Source organism: Dysidea avara, chromosome 2 (genome assembly GCF_963678975.1).
Source record: "Dysidea avara chromosome 2, odDysAvar1.4, whole genome shotgun sequence".
Classification (NCBI taxonomy): domain Eukaryota; kingdom Metazoa; phylum Porifera; class Demospongiae; order Dictyoceratida; family Dysideidae; genus Dysidea; species Dysidea avara.
The window spans coordinates 43277495-43299727 of record NC_089273.1 but is presented as its reverse complement, the minus strand read 5'-3'; the positions used below and the strand labels follow the sequence as shown (position 1 = coordinate 43299727).

The following is a 22233-nucleotide window of genomic DNA, read 5'->3' as shown; positions in this document are numbered from 1 at the left end:
TAACTGACCTGAAATTCATGACACCTGTATCTTTGTTCTTGCATGGTCTCAACTTACATATGTACCATGATCACATTCAACTGCTAGTGGATAAACCAGTATGACCAGATGGCCTGCAAAAACCAACAAACAGGTGTTAAATACAATACACCTAAAGCCTGGAATATGAAAAATATTATATAAGCATTATTTCACACTGATATAGTAATAGATTATAGGACGTTGTGGAACTTGCCTAAATGTGTAAACTTGAACAAGAGGACAACTGCATAATCTGGACACTTGGAATTGTCTAATACCTGATGAACAAGTTAGTACTAATGACATTCACGTAAACATTTTATCCCAGCTGGGTGAATCTCTTGTAACTGAGTAAAAAGGTGTTTATTTTCCACCTGCAACCAAAGTTCTACATTTCGATCTGTGGTTGAGTGTACATAAATTGACCAGGAAAATCAGGATGCCATAGGGGTATGGAAATGGTTCCTTTCCTTCTGTTATGACATTACTTACAGCTGACTGGTAAATGATCATCGATGTCCCCATGGACCCCAACAATGAGTATACCAATAACTTCACAAGTTGGAATAAATTTCCTTTCAACATGTGGTGGAATGAATTTCCTTTCAACATCTGGTGGACAGGTCCAAAAACCCTATCACACAAACACGGTGAATCAGTGTGTGGCGATGTGACACGTTGCACAAACTTCACTCCTCGTTTCGTTAGCATTCAAGACCGGCATATATCATAGAGTCCCTCAGTATTCTTGACTCTTACTTTTTCAAGCGTTGCTCAAGCGATGTAGTTTCTCACGAGGGGCTCGAGTTTCTCAGTAAAGTCGAGCCAATTAAAGTACGCCTCACCATCTAGTTACATTCTTAAACCATTCAATTTAAAACCACGTATCACGAGTGTCCGCTTAAGGTAATTAGGGACTTTCCATGAGATTTCCCCTAAATAGATCACGTGTTAGTTGTCAATCCGGTGGATTCTGGTGGTATACATGGTTCAACAATGCGGTAAGTGTACATATGCTGTCAATAATTGTGTTTGTGCACTGCTAAACTAAGTTATTTTTGTGTGGTAAGTATGCTTGAGGAAGGGTCTGGGGGACGACACTAATGTTTTGACAGCAGTTGATGATGGCCAGGCAAAGAACTGTGAGAAGAACTACTGTGATAGTGTGATAGTAGGGAAAAATTCCCACCCCTATAGCTCTGCCTAGGGGCATTATCTACAGCTACTGTATTATGTTGCCGATATGTACATCCGGGCCAAGAATAAAGGTGAAAGTGGTAGTAAGGCTCAATCCTATTATTCTGCTGAACAGGCAAGGGAGTCTGGGACTCTGGGGGCATGCTCCCTCAGGAAAGTATAAGTACTACAACTTTTTTGTTTTAATTGCTTCATCAAGTATAAAAATTTCAGTCAAAAGGTGATGATCGAGGCACTGGTCTTATGCACTGGTTGGAGTGGTTGTATCGATACTACACTGTGGCAGCCTTGAGGGGTTAGTGCTGGCATTATCCTTGGCAATACTATTCCATCTCCCCGAGTCTTGATGATTGAGTCCTCCATTCCTTTCTCTGCTGCTCCAATCCTGAAGTTGTGACCACGGTCAAAAGGTGACGATCGAGGCTCTGGTCTTGCATCTATACTGTACTGCAACACCCTTGAGGGGTTAGTACCGGCATTGTCCATCGCAATACTGTTCCATCTCCCATATACAAGTCTTGATGATTGAGTCCTCTATTCCTTTCTCTGCTGCTCTAATCCTGAAGTTGTGACCAAAATAATAAAAAATGGTTATAACATGATAAATGATTATGGTGATAACAATTACAAATGTATTTATAGCTGTGTAGCAACTGTAAACTAATTAGTCACTTGCAAGTTTAATTAGGTGTCTGAAGCATTTAACATGCACAGATATGAGATATATTCGTCACATGCAGGCAGTAAGGATAGATTTACTCTAATAGAACAGTCATACTACACCGTAAATTCATACTTCCGAATTTACGGTGTTATGAAACAATCATTATTATGTATGGATTTTACTGACTCTCCAAGATAATATTCTGCATTAATGTTAATTGCTCATTTCCAAAAAAATTACCTTTTAAACCAAATGTAGAGTCTATCACTGACAAAAATGAGTGATATCCACCCCAAAAACACCTTCGCTGTAAAAAAGGCGCGCCCAAGAAACTACAAGTACCTGGAACCCAATGTAAAAAAACAAAAAGAAAACAGCTCAGCTGAAGTGAAAAGTAACTGGTAACTTAAAGAGATGGCAATTCTAAGTTTACACAGGTAAGTGTGTGTACTTATTTGCCTGTATCCTGGGGTTACCATTCTAGCAAGTGACTCAAGCTATCTACATTAGGAATTTGCTAGAAAATATGCTAGGGTAGCCATAACAATTAATACCCTTTTACGAAAATAAACACATTGCATCATGGTGAAAGTAGGTATTACTTCAACACTAACTTACGTATGTATGGAGACGCTTGTTGTTGTCTTTCATTAATGAATGGAAGTCAACTCTTCCTTTGGCTGTCACTCTGAGTATATTTTCCTGTCTGGTGGGATGTTGTTCATTGATAACAAATCAATTCATTGCCGTTCCATTTAGTCACTCTCGCTCTACTATCCTTCTGGTGGAGGCCTTAACTGTCAGCCACCTGTCGACGCGTCTCCAGTGTTCTGGTAGCGATGTCATCCTGAAGTCGCTGCTATCGATTTCAGTAAAGCACGCGGCCTGGTGATTCTTCATGAATCACTATCGCCATCAGCGTGTCGGTACTAATTTCACTGAGGCACCTAGTTGCCAGGTCGCAATTGAGTCACTCTCCTGCTCTGGAGGCTGTCAGCGAGTTGTACCTCTAATTTTCAGCGTCTCCGCGACTTTCGTGAATAGCACTCCCCATCTGGCCTTGAGTCTCACAAGAGGTTATGGCAGTGACAGCTGTGGTCGTCGTTGGGGTGATGGCAGCAATGGTAGGGGACGCGGCGGTGGTGATCCACCCGATGTAGACGCCATGGTGGTAATAGAGGTTAATCCTCCCAATGTCAATCCAGAGGGTGATACCCGAATAGCCGCTATGATTGCGGGGATGTCATTCGTTGTTAAGGGGCAAGGCGTAGTCGTGGAACGTCGGCTTTGCTTCAGAGGCAGCTCCAGTGTGTCCTGGCTCTCTCCAGAAGTTTGGGTGCTCGAAGGGGATTGGCGAGAAGCTGTAGCTTTCTTCCTCGGCATGGAATTACGAAGAGCAATTGCCGACTCGTTCGATTAGTTGCACCTGTTACTGCGCATGCGTCAGTATTCTATAGGTCGCCTGCACCTGCAGATGTACTAGTGAACATTTAATCCCTAATTCAGTCATTAATTTTCCTTATGATTGTTAAAGTAAAACCTCAGCCTAAGTTGGTGATGTGATGTTCCCATAGTGTGTAGGAGAGTAGAATTACTTTGTGTGTTGCTATTCTACAGCTAATATTTCTTGTGGAAGGTGCCATCAATAAGTAGCTTGTAATTTGTAAGGTTCACAAACCATTTTAAGGCAAATTTTCTTGACTTACATTATGGAATGTTTCCATGCAAATATGCAACCTTCATATATGTATGAAATAGAAAGCAATGAGTCATCTACACACAAATCCCAGCATACAGCAGCCATGCAAAACAAATTGCTACCCAGCGAACTATGCATGAGCATCATTCAGGCACTTGAGCCTTGAGCAAGTAAATCCTCTTGGGACAGGGCTGCAGGACGACTGTCCAGGTATCATGGAGAAAGGTTGTGGAACCCGAAGTTCCACAACAACCCCAACACCACTAAGTGAGACAACTAAGGTCAGCTGGGCATTTATTTTCCAGTTAACCAATGATGTTTCAACTGGGTGGGCTGCTTCCCTAAATTGACACCAAGTCCCCATTGAACCGCTGGGTGGACTGGAGCAATGTAAGTAAAGTTTCTTGCTCAGGGAAACAACAACAACATCAAAGTGGCATAAATAAGAATCAAACCTGGGATCTTTCTATCACCAGGCAATTGCCCTAACCACTTGGCTATGCTGCTTCATGTGCATCTACACACGTTAATACACACACATACAGTGTACACACACACACACGCACACACACATACACGCACACACACACACAAACACACACGCACACACACACACGCAAACGCACACACACACACACACACACTCATACCTTTCACTCAGATAATCTCTGGTCATGAAGCTTATTCACCATATGTGACCGGATTTGTGAAAAGGGGTCTTCCACACACATTCATTTTATATACTTTGACAATTCATAACTTCAGAGTGGAAAAGCTATTGCCTTCAAATGTGCACCCAAGTAAGCACCAACATCGCTGAATAAATGGTGAAAATTCAGGTTCAAATGTTTCTTGAACATTACGTTATGGTCTCCCAAGTTTACAGAATTGGATGTGTGTGGAAGACCCCTTTTCGCAAATCCGGTCACATATTATACACCTTCCACCATTCATCATGTACTGTAACTGCTTCACAAAATTCCTCCATCTTCCTTTGATTCCTCCTTTTTTCATGGACTACCAATAATAGACAATCCTCTTTGTAACGAACAATGTCTTTGCTCTGGCAATGATCCAGGCAACATGTGGGATATTGTAAACTTGCATCATCGGTTGTTTTGCAATCAACTGTTTCCATAAATCTTATAGGAATAGAAACAGTTACAAAATACATGTTAATGTTAAGCTACTTCAAATAAAAGATTGCTCAATAAGTTTAATGGCATTGGTTTGCCCTGTAACACAGTGGAGCCTGGACACCTGCTAGAAAGGAAACTTCTCTAAAAAGTACAAGAACTGTGTCTTTGTCTTCCTTCTTCACATAACAATGGACAAAAGACCACAACTTTACACCATACTTTGTCCTATAAATTTTCTCCTGATGTCATGTTTCTTGTCATGTGACGGCAATTCATTAACATAGTGATATTTTAAATGGCCAACAAATACAGTGATGATAAGAAGGTAAAAAGCAACAAAATGTTTCAATGCTTTATGGCGGGTGAGTTCCTCATTGAATGTTTAAACTTTATATACAATTATATAGCTTGCTTCTTAAATAAATCTGTATTTGTGAGAGACTGAATGAACATTTCACAAAATACGCCTGTTTGAAACCATAAATGTAACACTATTACACGTTTTAGTTTGTTATTTATCAAATGCGGCTTTCTGGACTATGCAGGTTTAATGGTTAAAGAAAAGAAGGTTTCCATCTAAACATGTAACCCACAATCAAAGCTTGAAATTGAAAACAAATCTACGAAGTAGTTATATACTCAGTACATGCACACTATGATACCTGGGGCGTAGTTAGAAAATTTAAATACGTTAGGCAGACATCACTATGTTTGTGAAATGATACATGCACTCCAGTGTGTGAAGAACACTCCTCATGTGTAGCATACTCCAGAAAGAAGTATGACCTCCCCCCCCCCCCAAAGAAATTTTTGTTTAAAAGTTTGAATCTGGAGGTTAAACTATGATGGAATTACCAAGAGCAGCACTATACAAATAGCATATTATATACAAAATGGGAGTGTAATGACTTGATCTATCTAGCCACCATAATAATTATTATGTTCTCTACTATCTACGATAGCATGCAAAACATGTCAATCTAGAGGGCCTGGTAGTGTGCTCCCCCATGGAAACTTTTGAAAGCTAGCTAGACCACGTGAGGTAGAATCTTTGAGAACGATTTAACCAGTTTAACAAACATCATTACAATTATTAAAAAGTGCTTGACTACTAATATACAGTATGGATCGTGGTGAATGTTTCGTGTGCCAACCAAAATTCCATCTTTAAAAATCATCCCACAGACATTTTACGAGGCAAAAATTACCTTTACGGAATAGTGCTAGTCCATACAATTCATAAAATACAACAAAACACTTACAGGTGCCCGGCTATAAAATTTTTAAAAATCGCCCAAAACTTCAATTTTAGTCTCACTGCCTCACTCACTGCCTCACTCACTGCCTGACCACAGTCGCAAGCCTAGAGCCCAGCATACGGTCACCATTTTACATCACAACAACAAACTCACTGGTGGGATGTGCCTTTTAGGGTTCCGATGAGTGTATGCCTTATGCGCCTTGTCTTTCCTTTTACCTTCAATCAGGTTGGTTGTCTTCTTCTTCAAGCATCAAAACCAAACTGAGGCATTAATTTTCCGTATCAATACTTTTCTGTAGACACCACAAAATTATTTCAGAAAACGCTTGTGCTGCTGAAAGAGCAGGGCGCTTATAATTTCAAATGTTGCATGTGAAACATTAGCTGTCACTTCGACTTTTGCCAACGCCTGGACTGCAATCAACGAACAGACTTGAGACGGACTGATACTCGACGGCTTATTCCTCTAAACACACTGACTCAGCCACTCAGTGCCAGACGATGAGATCATCAAGTGATTCATGTGATTGGACTCGAGTGGAAATTGTATTATTTCATCCTGTTAGTCGAGACTAAGCTGCTCCAGACAACTGAAAGGGCCTGTTTGTTCGAACAACTTCCGGCCGGGGTGAATAAAACGTGGACCATCATACTGAGACAGGTCATAGACGCTACTACGGGCCTATATGCTTCCAATTTTGGCACTGTATGTACTTTAATAAGCTGTAACTAGCTAGCTGTGCTACAACAAAAAACTAAACAAACTAGTATTTTAAAAACTTATTAATTTAAAAATGAAGTAGGGATCTATGTAATAAAAAGTAGTGAAACAAGAGATGAATGATGATATTACAGCATAGCTCGATGGAAAAGTCCCTACTTTGGCACATTAGCTATAATTTTGCTCAATGCCAAAATAGGGACTTTCCCACCGAGCTATGCTGTAATACCATCATTCACTTCTTGTTTCAGTACTTTTTATTGCATAGATCCCTACTTCATTTTTAAATTAACATTTTTTAAATACTATATTAGGGTGACTGCTCTATTAGAGATCCACTAGGGGTGGGTGATACAAGTAATAAAATATCAATACCAATACCAGAATGTCCGATACTTTGGTATCGAGTACTTTTTGAGAAAATTCTGAGATTTCAATACCTGATGATGACGTGATATTTTTCTTAAATTGTACATGCAAAACTTGCAATAGCAGTGTGTTATGTACGCAAACACTGAAAGATGAAACGTTTCAGCCATAACTTTACTATAACGCAAGTTTTATTCAACCCACTATTCTTCACTGAGGAGTACTGTAAGGCTCACTAATTGGGTATATGCTAAGTACAAAAATTTCAAGTACTCGGTATCGGTATCGAAACTCATCAATACCTTGATAAGAATAGTTGGAATCGTATTGAAGCAAACTTTATTGGTATCACCCACCCCTATTATATACATGTAACACTTTCACACATCAGATCAAAGGAGCTGCTCGGGCTACATTTCATATGTAGCCCAGCTACAACTGGGCAGTGATTATATAGACATCGAGGCCAAAATCGATTGTGGGGATTGATTAATACTCACGTGATTAGGATGCACGACTTGGATTTCGCTATGAAAGCCACTCGGACAGAGAGTGTTTTGTTATTCTCATCACCCTGTACAGGCTATCAGCCTAATAAGTGCTACATAGTAGCTGATAATTGGTCTGATTTTTGATGTTGTCCAACTACTATTCAATGCTCAAAAACAATTCTGAAGTCCTTATTGTCAAAATCAATTGTGGCATCATTCAAGTGCGGCCAAAGGTGTTAGACAAACAATAAAATAATGTTGAGGAATACACAATTTTGGTGGTCTTTGTACACAACAACAATTGCAAGAAAATTAGAAAGCTTACGGATCAGAGAAATGAAAAGGTCATCTACACTATACTATTGGACATTTTTTAATACTTCAGTAATATACAAAATGTCAATAGTAGCTATAGTCATCCTTTAATGATTTACATTATCAAGTTGTCCACACTATAGGGAACCATCTTTGATGTGAATCAACTTTGTAATGAAATCAAAGACTTAGTACTTACAGCAAAAAGTCTTGCCAAAAATTATATTAGATACTGTGAAAAAAAATGTACTTTAGAGCTGGTTGTTAAGATTAGAGAGTTCCTTATATACATGTACATTCTACAATTGATTGTGGGTTTTGGTTATCAGAATATACCCTACTAAGTCTACTATAACATAATACCAATAGTTAATAATGAGAGAGGAGAGCGTCTAACGCTGCATAGGCCTGTAATAGATGATTGCGCAGAAGTTAAATGGCTTCCTTTACGTGTAACATATAGGCTTCTAGTATTTGTTTGTTTCCTTACCGCAATTAGTTTAGCTGCACCGTGATGAATCCTCAAGAATATTCGAAGACTGAACTAAACACTGAGCTGTATGTACAGGGAACAGTGCTCCTTCAATTGAAGAATGCTCAAAGGTAGGGTAACATGGCAACGCAGTGAAAATTCGAAGCGATACTCCGCCTTTGGTTCAGTGTTTATTGGTTTCTCAGACGCTCTCCTCCAGAGTTATCTTCGAGGTTAACAGCCACACTTCTTTACGCAACAGAGCGATGCTCTTCGTGGTGAACTTGAACATCGAGTTGAACGCATGCCCTTGTGTCTGGGATAGCCTTTGTGGTTAAACGTGAAAATATACTAGCCAGTCTATACGTTACGCGGAAAAGAAGCCGTTTAACTTCTGCACAATCATCTGTTACAGGACTATATGGTATTAGACACTCTCCTCTCTTATTATTAACTCTTGATAATACTATTCACCTTTATTGGTCGGATAAATGGTAAAATTCTTTAGTGTGTCCATATCTTAATTTTACGTGTGTTGTGAGCTCATTTTGCATTTTAAAGTTATATAACAGCTTTGTAGCTACCGTTGTATATACAATAACCCTGTAAACAAATTTCTTGTTCAACAATGAGAAATACAATAAGTTTATGAATGGTCAAACGCAATGACTATCGATATATAGTTTTTGAGAAGGTCATAAAACCAGTTTAGTAGTATGAAAAGTTTACACTGAACATCAAGCCTTCAATTGTGTGTAGCTATAGTTTGAGGTAGGTGGAACACTGTTGCAGCAACACAGGTAAGCCATACATCACTCACTCTCCAGCTGTCACTACCTCTAAACAATACAGCAAAAGTTGTAGAGTTCTATGGGCATTATATACTAAACTTACTACAACTTGTGAAAGTATTTTGACATGTTTCTTCTCAGTGACTGAGATACTGATCTTGACAGAGCTTGCTTCACTTTAAGAAAGTATTAAACGTTCAACAAACTGTTATCACAAACAATAGCTTTGAAAATCATTTCCACAAAACCTAGTTGTTTAGTTGTGTTGGAGATTTTGAAATGTGTCAATGGCAGCAAGTTTTTTTTAAAACAGACGCACCCACAACCAGCCAAAGGTCGGCTGTGGGCACACGCCTGGTTTACTGAGATTGTTTTCATAAAAGCTTGTGTGTGTACCTATCTATCCACCTATCTACCTATGTTTGTCCGTACACACCCACGTGAGCAAAATCATTAAATAATAGTAAAAGCAAGCTTTTACATAAGAAGTAAAAGCGAAATGAAGTCTGTATTAAACTTCTGCATAGGTGAACTTTGCTCTGAAGTGGTTTCTTTTCAGTGGACTAAAATACAGGTGTGGCGACTTCCCTCAGACTTTGTAAATTACCTTCCCTTTGAGGTTTTCAGGCGTTTAACAACCGAAAAACAAAGGTGCAGGCCCATATACTACCAGGAATAGCCTATCGCTTCGAGTTGAAAGGGGCGTATCCCTTACGTACGCGAACGAAGATGAAGAGCAGCTTTGAGGCCTTGTCGAGAGAATTTGTAGGAAAAAAACATGATAGTCAAACTATAACACACTTTAGAAGATACTTCTGTGTGCAATATGTTGGTAAAAGCAGTTTGTTTGACAAGTGCTACCTAAGCAGTGCATAGCAACGTAATTGAACGAATTACGAAAATTTCATGAATTATGAAATACGATAATTAGCTAATAATATTATTGCACAACCCTATTGGTTAAAAGTAATACATAGTTCGTTAATTCGTAGTAGCATATACTATCTATGGTTAGTTAGCTAGCTGCATGGTGACTGGTTTTTGCGCTACTTCTAGAAACAAGGCATCAATGCAGCTAATGCTATCCCTTCCTAGCTAAATAGACAATTAATAATTGATAAACCATGCATACGTACCTCAGTGTGTATTTTTATTTAAAGTTAAGCTTTTAATTTACATATCTAGATAACATTTTTACTTGGTAAAATGTCACTTTGTTTATTACCATAGTTTAATAAATCAATGTAGCAACTATACAAATCCAACCACCACTTGATGATCAATAACAATGCCAAAGCCCTTATCGTCAAAATCAATTGTGGCATCATTCAAGTGTAGCCGAATACAATAAAAGAATGATTCTTTTTTGAAGACTTCACAATTTTGGTACAACAAAAATTACAAGAAAATTAGAAATTGCATATTGAGTAAGGATCAGAGAAATAGAAAGCAACGAAGTCACCTCTATACCTACAACTATACTAGTAGATAGAACACTCAATCAATACTTCAGTCATACACTATCTGTTTATAGCAATCATCCCATAATGGTACACAGTTATTCAGGAAGACATCTTTGATGTAAATCAAGACTTGATGCTTACAGCAAAAAGTCTTGCCAAAAATTATAATCAGACAAGTCACTATGCAAAGAAGTCCTTGTTGATTAAAATTACTGAGTTCCTTATATACATGTACATTCTACAACTGATTGTGGGTTTTGGTTATGAAAATAATACCCTTACAATAATCATACTGCTAGTTTACTATATACTGCACTTTTCTAAGTTCTTGCAACGCAAAGCATCCTGTGCTAATATTGTGTCAGTATGTGCAGTTCTGTAACTACACCTGTAATGCTCTGTGTCTGTTGAGTTGTATGCGTAGACATGCTTAAATTCCTGTGAGTCAGTAGTCATCACTGAAAATCTACTGTTGAACAACTGTACACGTACATCCTTGTACAGCGCATGATGCTTTGCATTGCAAGAACTTGTAAAATTATGATATACTTCAGCCAATCATGAACCATGAAAGCAAATTCTCTATGATTTACAGAATGGAAGATTTCTTTCCAAGAAAGACACAATCAAAAGTTGAAAACAGATCTCACTCAATAGGGAACACAAAAGCAATGGGGTTTACACCTTCAACTATACTACATAGTAGACAATTCAAAAAAGTAAACAAACAAGTATACAGAAACATAAGAACTTTAGGGATCTTTAGGGAAACTAGGGAGGTTGCCTGCACCTGCAGATATACTAGTGAACATTTAATCCCTAATTCAGTCATGGGAAATTCTTAATTTTCCTTATGAGTGTTAAAGTAAAACCTCAGCCTAAGTTGGTGATGTGATGTTCCCTATAGAGTGTAGGTGGCTGTAGCGGAGTGGAATTATTTTGTGTGTTGCTATTCTACAACTAATATTTCTTGTGGAAGGTGCCATCAATAAGCAGTTTGTAATTTGTAAGGTTCACAAATCATTTTAAGGAAAATTTTCTTGACTTACAGTATGGAATGTTTCCATGCAAATACGTATGTAACCTACAGAAAAATTGGAATTTTCAACTAGAGTAGGGACCATAACACATCGATAAAAAGTACTGAAACAAGCTGGAGTAGTGGACGATATTAAATCACAGTAAAACAATAAGAAGTGTTATGTCCCTACTGTGCACAATGGAAATGCACAGTAGGGATATAACACTTCTTATTGTTTTACTGTGATTTAATATCGTCCACTACTCCAGCTTGTTTCAGTACTTTTTATCGATGTGTTATGGTCCCTACTCTAGTTGAAAATTCCAAATTTTTCTGTATACTTGTTTGTTAACTTTTTTTGTAAATAAATTATTATGACTGGTGAACCCACACACACCACATCTGAAATGGCACCACGCGCCCCAATTATCGTCTGAAAAGTGAAGCATCCATTACGCTTCGTTGTCAGCTATGTTCAACCCGTTACGCAGCATTTATAATCAAGAACTGTTTGAAAAGCGCCTCTGATATCCATGCATACCAAAAGAAGAAATGGTGCTGCATGCCCCAGTCATGTCAATTATCGTTTGAAAAGTGAAGTATCCATTATGATTCATTGTCAGCTATTTTCAACCCGTTACACAGCAGTACGAATCAAGAGCTGTTTGAAAAGCACTTCTGCTATCAAAATAGCCACTATGACAAATATGGACGATTTCCGTTACGAATGGAAGCCATCACGTGCTATCACCAAATCGACACTTTTTGCTGTCAGCAAAGACAAATGGGATACAAAGGAGGACACTGGTAAGTCCATGAAGAATGCATTGTACGTACTGCCGTATGCCAAAAGGCACATCTCGGGCCAAAGCGACATCGAACAGTAAAAAATCAAGCCCGTAGCCTTATTAGCCGTTATCAAGTTATGCTTGTCTTGAGGCATCAATCAGACAGTCAGTCAGTAGAAAATTTTGAATAATTTTTAAAATTCCGTAGCAACTTGTTCAAAGCATTTCAGGTCGATCTGAAAGTTTAGTTTTACCTAATCAATACTGTCTCACCGTCATCTGGGAAAATTGAGGCCGGTTTTTGGGTGATATTATTTCGTGGGCCACGCCTACTCCTTTGTGGTCCCTACTATGCAGTTACTATCGTACTGTACGATATGAGCAATGAGTCATCTACACACAAATCCCAGCCTACAGCAGCCATGCAAAACAAATTGCTACCCAGCGAACCAGCACTGGGATGCATGAGCATCATTCAGGCACTTGAGCCTTGTGCAGGTAAATCCTCTTGGGGCAGGGCAGCAGGAGGACTGTCCAGGTATCATGGAGAAAGGTCGCGGAACCCGAAATTCCACAATGACCCCAACACCACTAAGTGAGACAACTAAGGACAGCTGGGAATTTATTACCCAGTTATCCAATGATGTTTCAGCTGGGTGGGCTGCTTCCCTAATTGGCACCAAGTCCCCATTGAACTGCTGGGTGGACTAGAGCAATGTAAGTGAAGTTTCTTGCTCAGGGAAACAACAACAACACCAAAGTTGCATAACCGAGAATTGAACCTGGGATCTTTCGATCACCAGGCAATTGCCCTAACCACTTGGCTATGCTGCCTCAAGTGCATCTACACACATTAATACACACACATACACACTCACACTCACACCTTTTCGCTCAGGTCATGAAACTTATTCACCATATTATACACCTCCCGCCATTCATCATGTACTGTAACTGCTTCATGCGCGTGCCTGGTTAAATCCCTCCATCTTCCTTTGATTCCTCCTTCTTTCATGGACTACCAATAATAGACAATCCTCTTTGTAACGAACAATGTCTCTGTTCTGGCAAATGATCCAGGTGACATGGGGGATATTGGAAACTTGCATCATCAGTTGTTTTGCAATCGACTGTTTCCATAAATCCTATAGGAATAGAAACAGTTACAAAATACATGTTAATGTTAAGCTACTTCAAATAAAAGACTGCTCAATAAGCTAAATGGCATTGGATTCCTCTGTAACACAGTGTAGCCTGGACACCTGCTAGAAAGGCAACCTCTCTAAAAAGGCTGTGTCTAAAAAGTACAAGAACTACGTCTTTTGTCTTCCTTCTTCACATAACAATGGACAAAAGATCACAACTTTACCGTACTTTGTCCTATAAATTTTCTCGACGCCATGTTGCTTGTCACATGATGGAAATTCAGTTAACATAGTGATATTTTAAATGGCCAACAAACACAGTGACGATACAAAGGTAAAAAGCAACAAAATGTTTTAATGCTTTATGGCAGGTGAGTTCCTCATAAACTTTATATACAATTAGATAGCTTGCTCCTTAAATAAATCTGTATTTGTAAGAGACTGAATGAACATTGCCTGTTTGAAACCATAATTGTAAAACTATTGTGCATTTTAGTTTGTTATTTATCAAATCCGGCTTTCCGGACTATGCAGGTTTAATGGTTAAAGAAAAGAAGGTTTCCATCTAAACATGTAACCCACAATCAAACTTTGAAATTGAAAACAAATCTACAAAATAGTTGTATACTCAGTACATGCACAGGCACTATGACACCAGGGGCGCAGCTAGAAAATTTAAATGTGTTTGGCACACCTTGTTATGCTTATGAAATGATACATGCACTCTAGTGTGTGAAGAACACTAATCATGTGTAGCATGTTCCAGAAAGAAGTATGCCCCCCCCCCCCCCCAACAAAAAATAATAATTTTTTTCTTACAAGTTTGAATCTGGAAGTACGTAACACTATGATGGCATTACCAAGAGCAGCACTCTATACAAATAGCATATTATATACAAAATGGGAGTGTAATGACTTGATCTATATAGCCGCCATAATAGGTTCTCTACTATCTATGATAGCATGCAAAACATGTCAATCTAGAGGGTCTGGTAGTATGCTCCCCCACGGAAACTTTTGAAAGCTAGCTAGACCATGTGAGGTAGAATGTTTAAGAACAATTTCAGCAGCTTAACACACATCATTACAATAAAAAAAGTGCTTGACTACTATTATATTAGGGTGACTGCTCTATTAGAGTATCTTGATCTTGCTTGAGTTTCTGAAACTTCGGTACAGCTGTTCCAGATGGACTCTTACTATTGTATACAATAACTAAACAGCTCCCTGCATTATTCAAACTGATTGGGCTGGGTGAGTTCAGATAATTAAAACGTTCACATAATGGAAGCCCATTCATTTACATATTCAAATACTGTAATAGAACAGTCATTTCCATAGTTCGGATAACAGAATTTTTGGAGGCTGGATAAGAGTAAATTGTTGTAAAGCAAGTTTTCCATACATTTAAAAATGTCCAATGTTATGTAGCTTCTCAGTTCAATCACCAAATATCAAGGCAACTGCCTCACCTGCTTACATTGTAACTACACCCCTAGACACCCAGTAAGGATCATAAAAGCAATAACTTAATGGAGGTCACTTACACCTTTAGCTATGCCAGTGGACACTTTAGCCATATTCTGTTTGTCAACAGCACAGCTATCGCCATGCCACAATGGTACACACACAAGTTGTCCACTATTCTGTGAGTCATCTTTGGTGAGAATAAACTTTTGCAACAAAACCAAAGACTTGATGCTTGAAGCAAAGTCTTCCCAAAAATTATAGGATAACACATATCTGTGCAGTGGATGGTTTCAATGGTCAAGATCACTGAGTTCCTTATATAAATGTACATTTTACAACTGATTGTGGGTATTGGTTATGAAGACAATACAGCAAATATAACAGCAAAAGTCATACAAAACCATCTAGTAGCTAGCAAAGTTTACTTTAATGTAAAACATATTCACTTTTAACATCATAACAGATTACTATACAGCAAAATTTGTGATGGTGAATATAAAATAGAGTAGCAAGAAAGACAATAATAGTTTGAAATATCCTGAAATATTGCACACATTTGTAAAGATAGATACCATACGGTGAGATAGACAAATGAACTTTATTAATTAATTGACCCTTAAAGGACCACAGAAATTTATACAGTGCCTACCCTGAAAACTCACAAGTTTTATGAAAATTACGCATTTTATTATTTGATAAGTTTTTAGACTATGGTTCGGCTCATTTACAGGTTTACTAGATCACTTAGTCACCTACACATGCTCACTTAGTCGCCCACCCTCAAGTAATTTTGTACATGATAAATAATTATACCACGAAAGGTTCACTGGAGTACTTGATAATACTGTAATACAATTCTTCTCCATGTTCTGCAAATAATTCTGGACAAATAGTAGACTAAGTGGCGTATCTACTGTAGGTTCACACACTTTTACAAGTTACCATATACATACTTGATATTATATTAAGTCTTGGCATTTAACTTCAGTCACTGTTGCTACAAATGACCATGCCATAACACGACAAAAACAAATGACCCTTATTACATGAGGAATGTTTCAATGCTTACATATATACACAACTGTAACACCATAGCACCATTTCCCATGCACACAACCACACATGTACATGCAAACACACGCACATTTACTAACATACACATTCACGCACGCGCACGCACGCACACACACACACACACACACACACACACACACACACACACACACACACACACACACTACATAAACACACACTACACACATAGGAGATACTCTACTAATGGTTCAAGGAGGCGCCATTGGTACTGAACATCCCGTTTTCCCTCCTGGCAACTATCTTGAGTCTACAAAGAATTGGAGAAATTGAGGTAAGACAGACAATAAGACCAACTGTAAATAGCCTGTGCTACCTACCCCTTTGCAAAGAGTAAGGGTCTAGTTAAATTCAGATACTAAATCATTTCTGACACTCAAATAATTAATGCACTCACACAAAAATCGCCTTGGCAGGGCAATGGAAGGGCAAATCATCTGACATAAAATCGCCTTGGCAGGGCAATGGAAGGGCAAATGGAAGGGCAATCATCTGACATAAAACCAGCAGTTACGTACATTGTCTAACTGAGTTTCTTTAAAATGATGCATTTCACCAGACCCTAACTTTTCATGAAAGGGGAGGCGGTGCCAGATTACAAATGTATACTGTGTTTACTTGTAATTATGTGGAACAGTGAATGACTTAAAAATTACCATGGTCATATTTTGTATAGTCGAAGCACCTCTGCACGTGTGTATGGAAAATACAGCACAAGAGTGTGTGGCAAGAGCGTAATACAGTGTGAGGTGAAGCTAAGTGCTGCATTAGCATAGAGACACCTATGAATACTGCATGTTTCATACACACAAGCATAGGCAATGCTTTAAGTGTTATACTGGTTGTCTTGTTCGCAGCATTCATCTACAGTATCCAAACTGTCTAAATTTTCCATGATCAGACTATCAATAAGTGTTACATAATCCATTTCTAGTTGCAGAATCAACTGGGATTAGTTTGGCTAGTTTTAGTGATGCACAATGTCACACGTATGTAATCAACTGTGCTATTTGAGTGGGTTTTTTTTTCCGTAACATTCCTTATGTTGGTTTCTATTCACCATTGAAGACCAACCATCGAAATAAGTGGGGTCCATAATGCTAGTGCTAAAACATTTATTCAGATATTTCTGTGTACAATATGACCGTGGCAAGTTTAGGAAAACGTTTAATCCATACTACATCTCTACTGGTGATAGAGAACTGCTGATTGGTGTCGACAAAGTCAAGCATTCATTCTGCTGACTATGTGTTTTGTTGAATGTTATTAAACCGTATAGTAGTACTGTTTAAGAAGGGATTGCCCAAGGAAGAACGGTAGTTGCATATCGCCACAGGGTAAAATCATTCAATCAACCATAAACCAGTCTCGTGCTAGACTACTTTTTTTTTATTTGGGCTGAAAACTTCACGCGCCGCCAAAATTCCACCTTTAAAATAATCCAAGAGACATTTTATGCAACGAAAATCACCTTTACGGAATAATACTAGTCTTAATAATATATAATATTAAAAAAAACTTATAGGTGGCCAGATATAGTTTTTTTTTAAATTGCCAAACTCAAATCTTAGTCTCACTGCCTCACTGACTACAGACGTAAGGCTAAAGGCCAAACGAAGCAGAACACAGCCACCATTTTACGCCACAATAACAAACTCACCAGTGGAATGTGCCTTTTGGGGTTCCGACAAGTATAAGCTCTCTGCACCTTGTCTTTTCAATCAGGCTGCTTGTCTTCTTCTTCACCCAATGAAACCACATCGAGGCGTTAATTTTCCATATCAACACTATCTTTCAGCAGCATATTTAGACACCACAGAATTATTTCAGAGCTGGATTTCAGAAGTGCTTCATTCCCCACACTACTAAAAGAGATACACCTGCTAGATATCTGCAACTTCACGATTGGGATTGCATTCGCAATAGATTCGTGACCACACTCATCCATTAAAGATATAGGTGGACTAATAGTGACAGAATACAGAGACCACACCTCTTAACAATCTAGCTGTTTACTTACCAGTAAAGATGACCTCACCCCTTATTGCTGCACATGTACATCCCTTGGTTGTCTCAATATTTACTCTAATACAACAGTCACTCTAATACAACAGTCATGTATGATATTCTAATAGAACAGTCACTAGTTACATTGTAGCTACAGTAGCTGTGCGGCAACAAAATAAACTAAACAAACTAGTATTTTACAAATTGTTAATTTTAAAAATGAAGTAGGGATCTATGCAATAAAAAGTAGTGAAACAAGAGATGAATGATAGTATTATAGCATAGCTCAGTGGGATAGTCCCTACTTTGGCATATTAGCTATAACAATTATTTAGCTCAATGCCAAAGTAGGGATTTTCCCACTGAACTATGCTGTAATACTATCATTCATCTCTTGTTTCACCACTTTTTATAGCATAGATCCCTACTTCATTTTTAAATTTAAAATACTAGATACTCATCCAGGTATAAACATTACATGTCTTTCTTTTTTACTAGTAGCTGAAGTACAGCTTTCTGCTCTTCGCTGGACATTGCAGCACGCCTGGCACACCTGACTGCTATGCTTGTATCAGTTTGGCAGGCAGGCAGGTAGTTGAAAATTTCACTGAATATCTTTTTTAATTTCTGTAAGGCCACTATTTGGTGATTTTCTGTAAAATTCCAAATGTAGAGTGCGGGCAGGCGGATCATTACTATTATCCCTAGTACTTGCCACATAATAGCTAGCTAGATCTATTTTCATACCTCTATACTCTCCAGGACCTGATCTCTGCATACTGACAGGCAATTTGCTAACTTAGCTAACTCAACATATCTAGTTTGGCAACTATCCTCTTTAGATATAGCTACATTATAGCCATCCTTCATCACGTATCAGTTCCACTCAAGGATCAACTTTACTTGTAAACTTCATTGCACCAATCTTTCACATTCTCTTGGCTACAAGGTAGCTACTGTATGAGTAATCTTGAAAACTGAACTGCACATCCTCAATATTTGGTTAACAAGATGAAATATGGTTAAATATTTAATAAAGGGGAAATACATGCAGCAGTAATAATACATGAGGGCGCTGATGAAAAAAAAACAGAATCCGGCAATAAACAGTGGCCTAACTTTACGAAAGCATTTCGGGTCGATCTGAAGGCACTTTTGGGCCCAAGCAATACTGCCATGTCGTCGTGAGGGGAAATCGAGGTAATACTGGAGCTGGGCTCGCCCAAAACAAAAATAATTAATTTAAAAACTACCGCAAGCATGTGGACACCATGGAATATGGGATACCTGTGAGAAAGTCGTACGCCATTGGTGGTAGCTGCACCTATGAGTCCACCGAACTCCCTACCAGAGTCTGAAACAATTTCGCGTCTTCTCCGGTCATCCCAATCATAGATAAGGCCCTTATTCGGTGATTATTAGTTTCTCATCCACCGCCCGCATCCTTCTTAAGCTACCGCATGATAAGCCATTATTTACTCTGTGCATGCTCAGAAGAACACGTGATGCCAAACTCTTATAATTTTTTTGTTGATGAATGCTACAATTCGCTATATATCGCCAGGAGAACTGTTGTTTTCCTTAGCAAATTGCTGCAGTGCCAGTTGCAATCGTGTTCTATCGACTTCGCTTTCAGTTGACTGTCGAAAAACAGTTGGCGATCACGAAAAGTAGAATCAGCTGGTGAAGGTAATGTTTGTAGTAAGAAAGAAAGACAATTTGGACAAGGTCTGTACATCAGTGAAAATAATGGCATAATGGTAATACCCTCCCGCCCGCATCATAATAATTAGAAAGGCTGGATGAGAAACTAATAATCACCAAATAGGGGCCTAATATACCACCAGGTGGGTATATTATCTATGTCCCAATGTAAGGGAACTCACATCACAATACGTGTAACATCTCAGAGCGCCTCTTATCTAATTAAGCACCACCCTGCGCTACCAACATAGATTCGCGGGCAGAACCCCGCAACTGCGGCGAAGCGAGAGAGCAGAGTTGCGATATTGTGAATAAAGTTCATAGATTTATGAACATTTTGTCTTGTTTGTGAACCTGAAATAATCTATGAGGTTTTTATGAACTTTTGACAATCTCAGACTAAGTTACTATTGAGTTTACCTTGATTTTAGCTACCACATTTCTCAGTGCATACTTACAATATGCGAGCAAGCTGCAACGTTTTTTGTTTGTTTGTTTTTTTCTCTTCAGTCCCCTACCAACCCACAGATCCGCCTATTTATAATGTGTGGGCTTGGTACATGTTGTTTTCAGAGGATGCATGACCATTGGATTTATGAACAAATTTATTTTTTCACATGAACATTTGGAGCAATCATCTGGCAACACTGCCAGAGAGAGCCATGATATCTTCGTTGATGGAAAGCAATGCTACAATGTATGACGACTGATACGTATATGTTATATGTGTGCAGTAGATTGGTGTCTGTGCTCACAATTAAGATTGAGGTTGTTTAATCGTCAATGTCGGTTTATGCACCTATGCCCCATCCACCTAGGGTGGGAACAGGTGGGGCTTTACAGGGGGAATGGCCACGATACTTCTCCACCATATGGCAATACTTGTAAATATTATTGCTGCGCATGGGTTCAGTCACACCAACTGGTCGGGTCTGTTTCAGCCATCATTGAAGAATGTGCTGTTGTCTTGTAATGACAAAAGACAAGTTTAGCAGTTTGTAAACAATCATTGGTAGGATAGAATGGATAGAGGAATCTAGCTAAAGCAGCATCCCATTTAATAACACTTGTGAGACCTTGTCAATTAACATGATAGAGTCAGTGCAATGCAGAGCTGCAAGGTGGATCAAAAGTATTATTTGATCCAATAACTTTTCAGTGGACTAAATCCAGTGAGATTATTTCCAGTTCAGTAATCTTCCAACCTGATTTCATTCATTGACAATTCGCTTACACGCTTCCACTACTCCTTTTTAGTTAATCAGTTGCGTGTTTCTTTGGAACTCGGTTCCTAGTTGTAATGTGCTGTCAGCTTACTCCAAGTATTTTAAGCAGACACTAAAACGATTTATGTTTCTAAAAGTAGTTTTGGGTAATTCTATTGTATGCATGTGTTCTTCGTTTTTGTAGCTGTTGTCAATTTTGTTTTGTAGTTGTGCTGTATTTTATGTGTGGGAAAGCACCCTGTACAGGCTTATGCCTTTTGTGTAACCCAAGTATATGTTTTGTTGCTACTTTCAATACAATGTCAAATCTCCCAAGTTGCACCTGGTATTTTATGGTGAGCCAGGATTTGTGGACATGCCAGGATTGCCCTCCTATGGGATATTTGACATGTAGGTGTATGTAAAATCCCCACCATAACCCCATATATGCCTAAGAGATGAGGGCAGTGGTAATACATTATTATAGGTGCATTAGTCGGGCAGCGCCCGCTCCTTTGCATTGAAAGAAAGATCTTGTCACTCTAACATTACATAGTTGTAACAATGGAATGTACATAAACAATAATGGCAGCAACAATGGCATTTCAGACAACCATAAAATAAGTAGCTCCCAAAATAGGTTAACAGACAATCGCTAACATAACCAAACTCTCTTCCATAAATTATCGATTAGACACCATTACAAATAGATCAGTTCTACCTTCCATCACCCTATTGGCAACAACTACAAGCAGCCTCAATCATATTACATCTTTACAAAACTTCATGACAAACTTTTCTACATATTACAGTATCTATTACAGCATCTATGATAACTCCAAAAAAATGTCACTATGACAATAATTAGTAATTACGTACCAACAACACAATCTGATTGTGGTGTTACCTCTGTAACCCTATACAACTGTTGAATGCTAGATCGAGTGACCATACCCTTCCTTTATGTGAGGGGACAGGTGCCAGCAGACTACAGGGGCAGTTTTAGGGAGGGTTTCTGGTGTTTCCAGAAACCTCCTCTGAAATAGTGCACACCCCTATGATTCGTCTGGGTGATAAAAAATTTTAAAGAGTTTTAAATACTGTATTATATTATGGCTTTTCTATTGGCAAAACTTCATACTTTTGCCTTTGAAATCACCTTCACAGCATTCAAAACTATGTAGTGACCTTTTTTTTG

General features: G+C 38.6%; 1 long non-coding RNA gene across 7 annotated transcripts in view; it reads right to left on the bottom strand.

Moving 5' to 3' along the window:
- Window positions 1-1044, bottom strand: part of LOC136247423 (uncharacterized) — a 137948-nt gene extending 136904 nt beyond the window's left edge. For 5 of the 7 annotated variants that reach the window (XR_010697521.1, XR_010697523.1, XR_010697524.1 and 2 more), the window contains exons 1-3: window positions 710-1044; window positions 236-655; window positions 9-113 (exon numbers count right to left, since the gene is read on the bottom strand). This is a non-coding gene — a long non-coding RNA (uncharacterized lncRNA). The remainder of the gene's footprint in view (window positions 1-8; window positions 114-235; window positions 656-709) is intronic. The other 2 variants (XR_010697525.1, XR_010697526.1) reach the window with 2 other exon arrangements.
- Between the last annotated feature and the right edge of the window lie 21189 nt (window positions 1045-22233).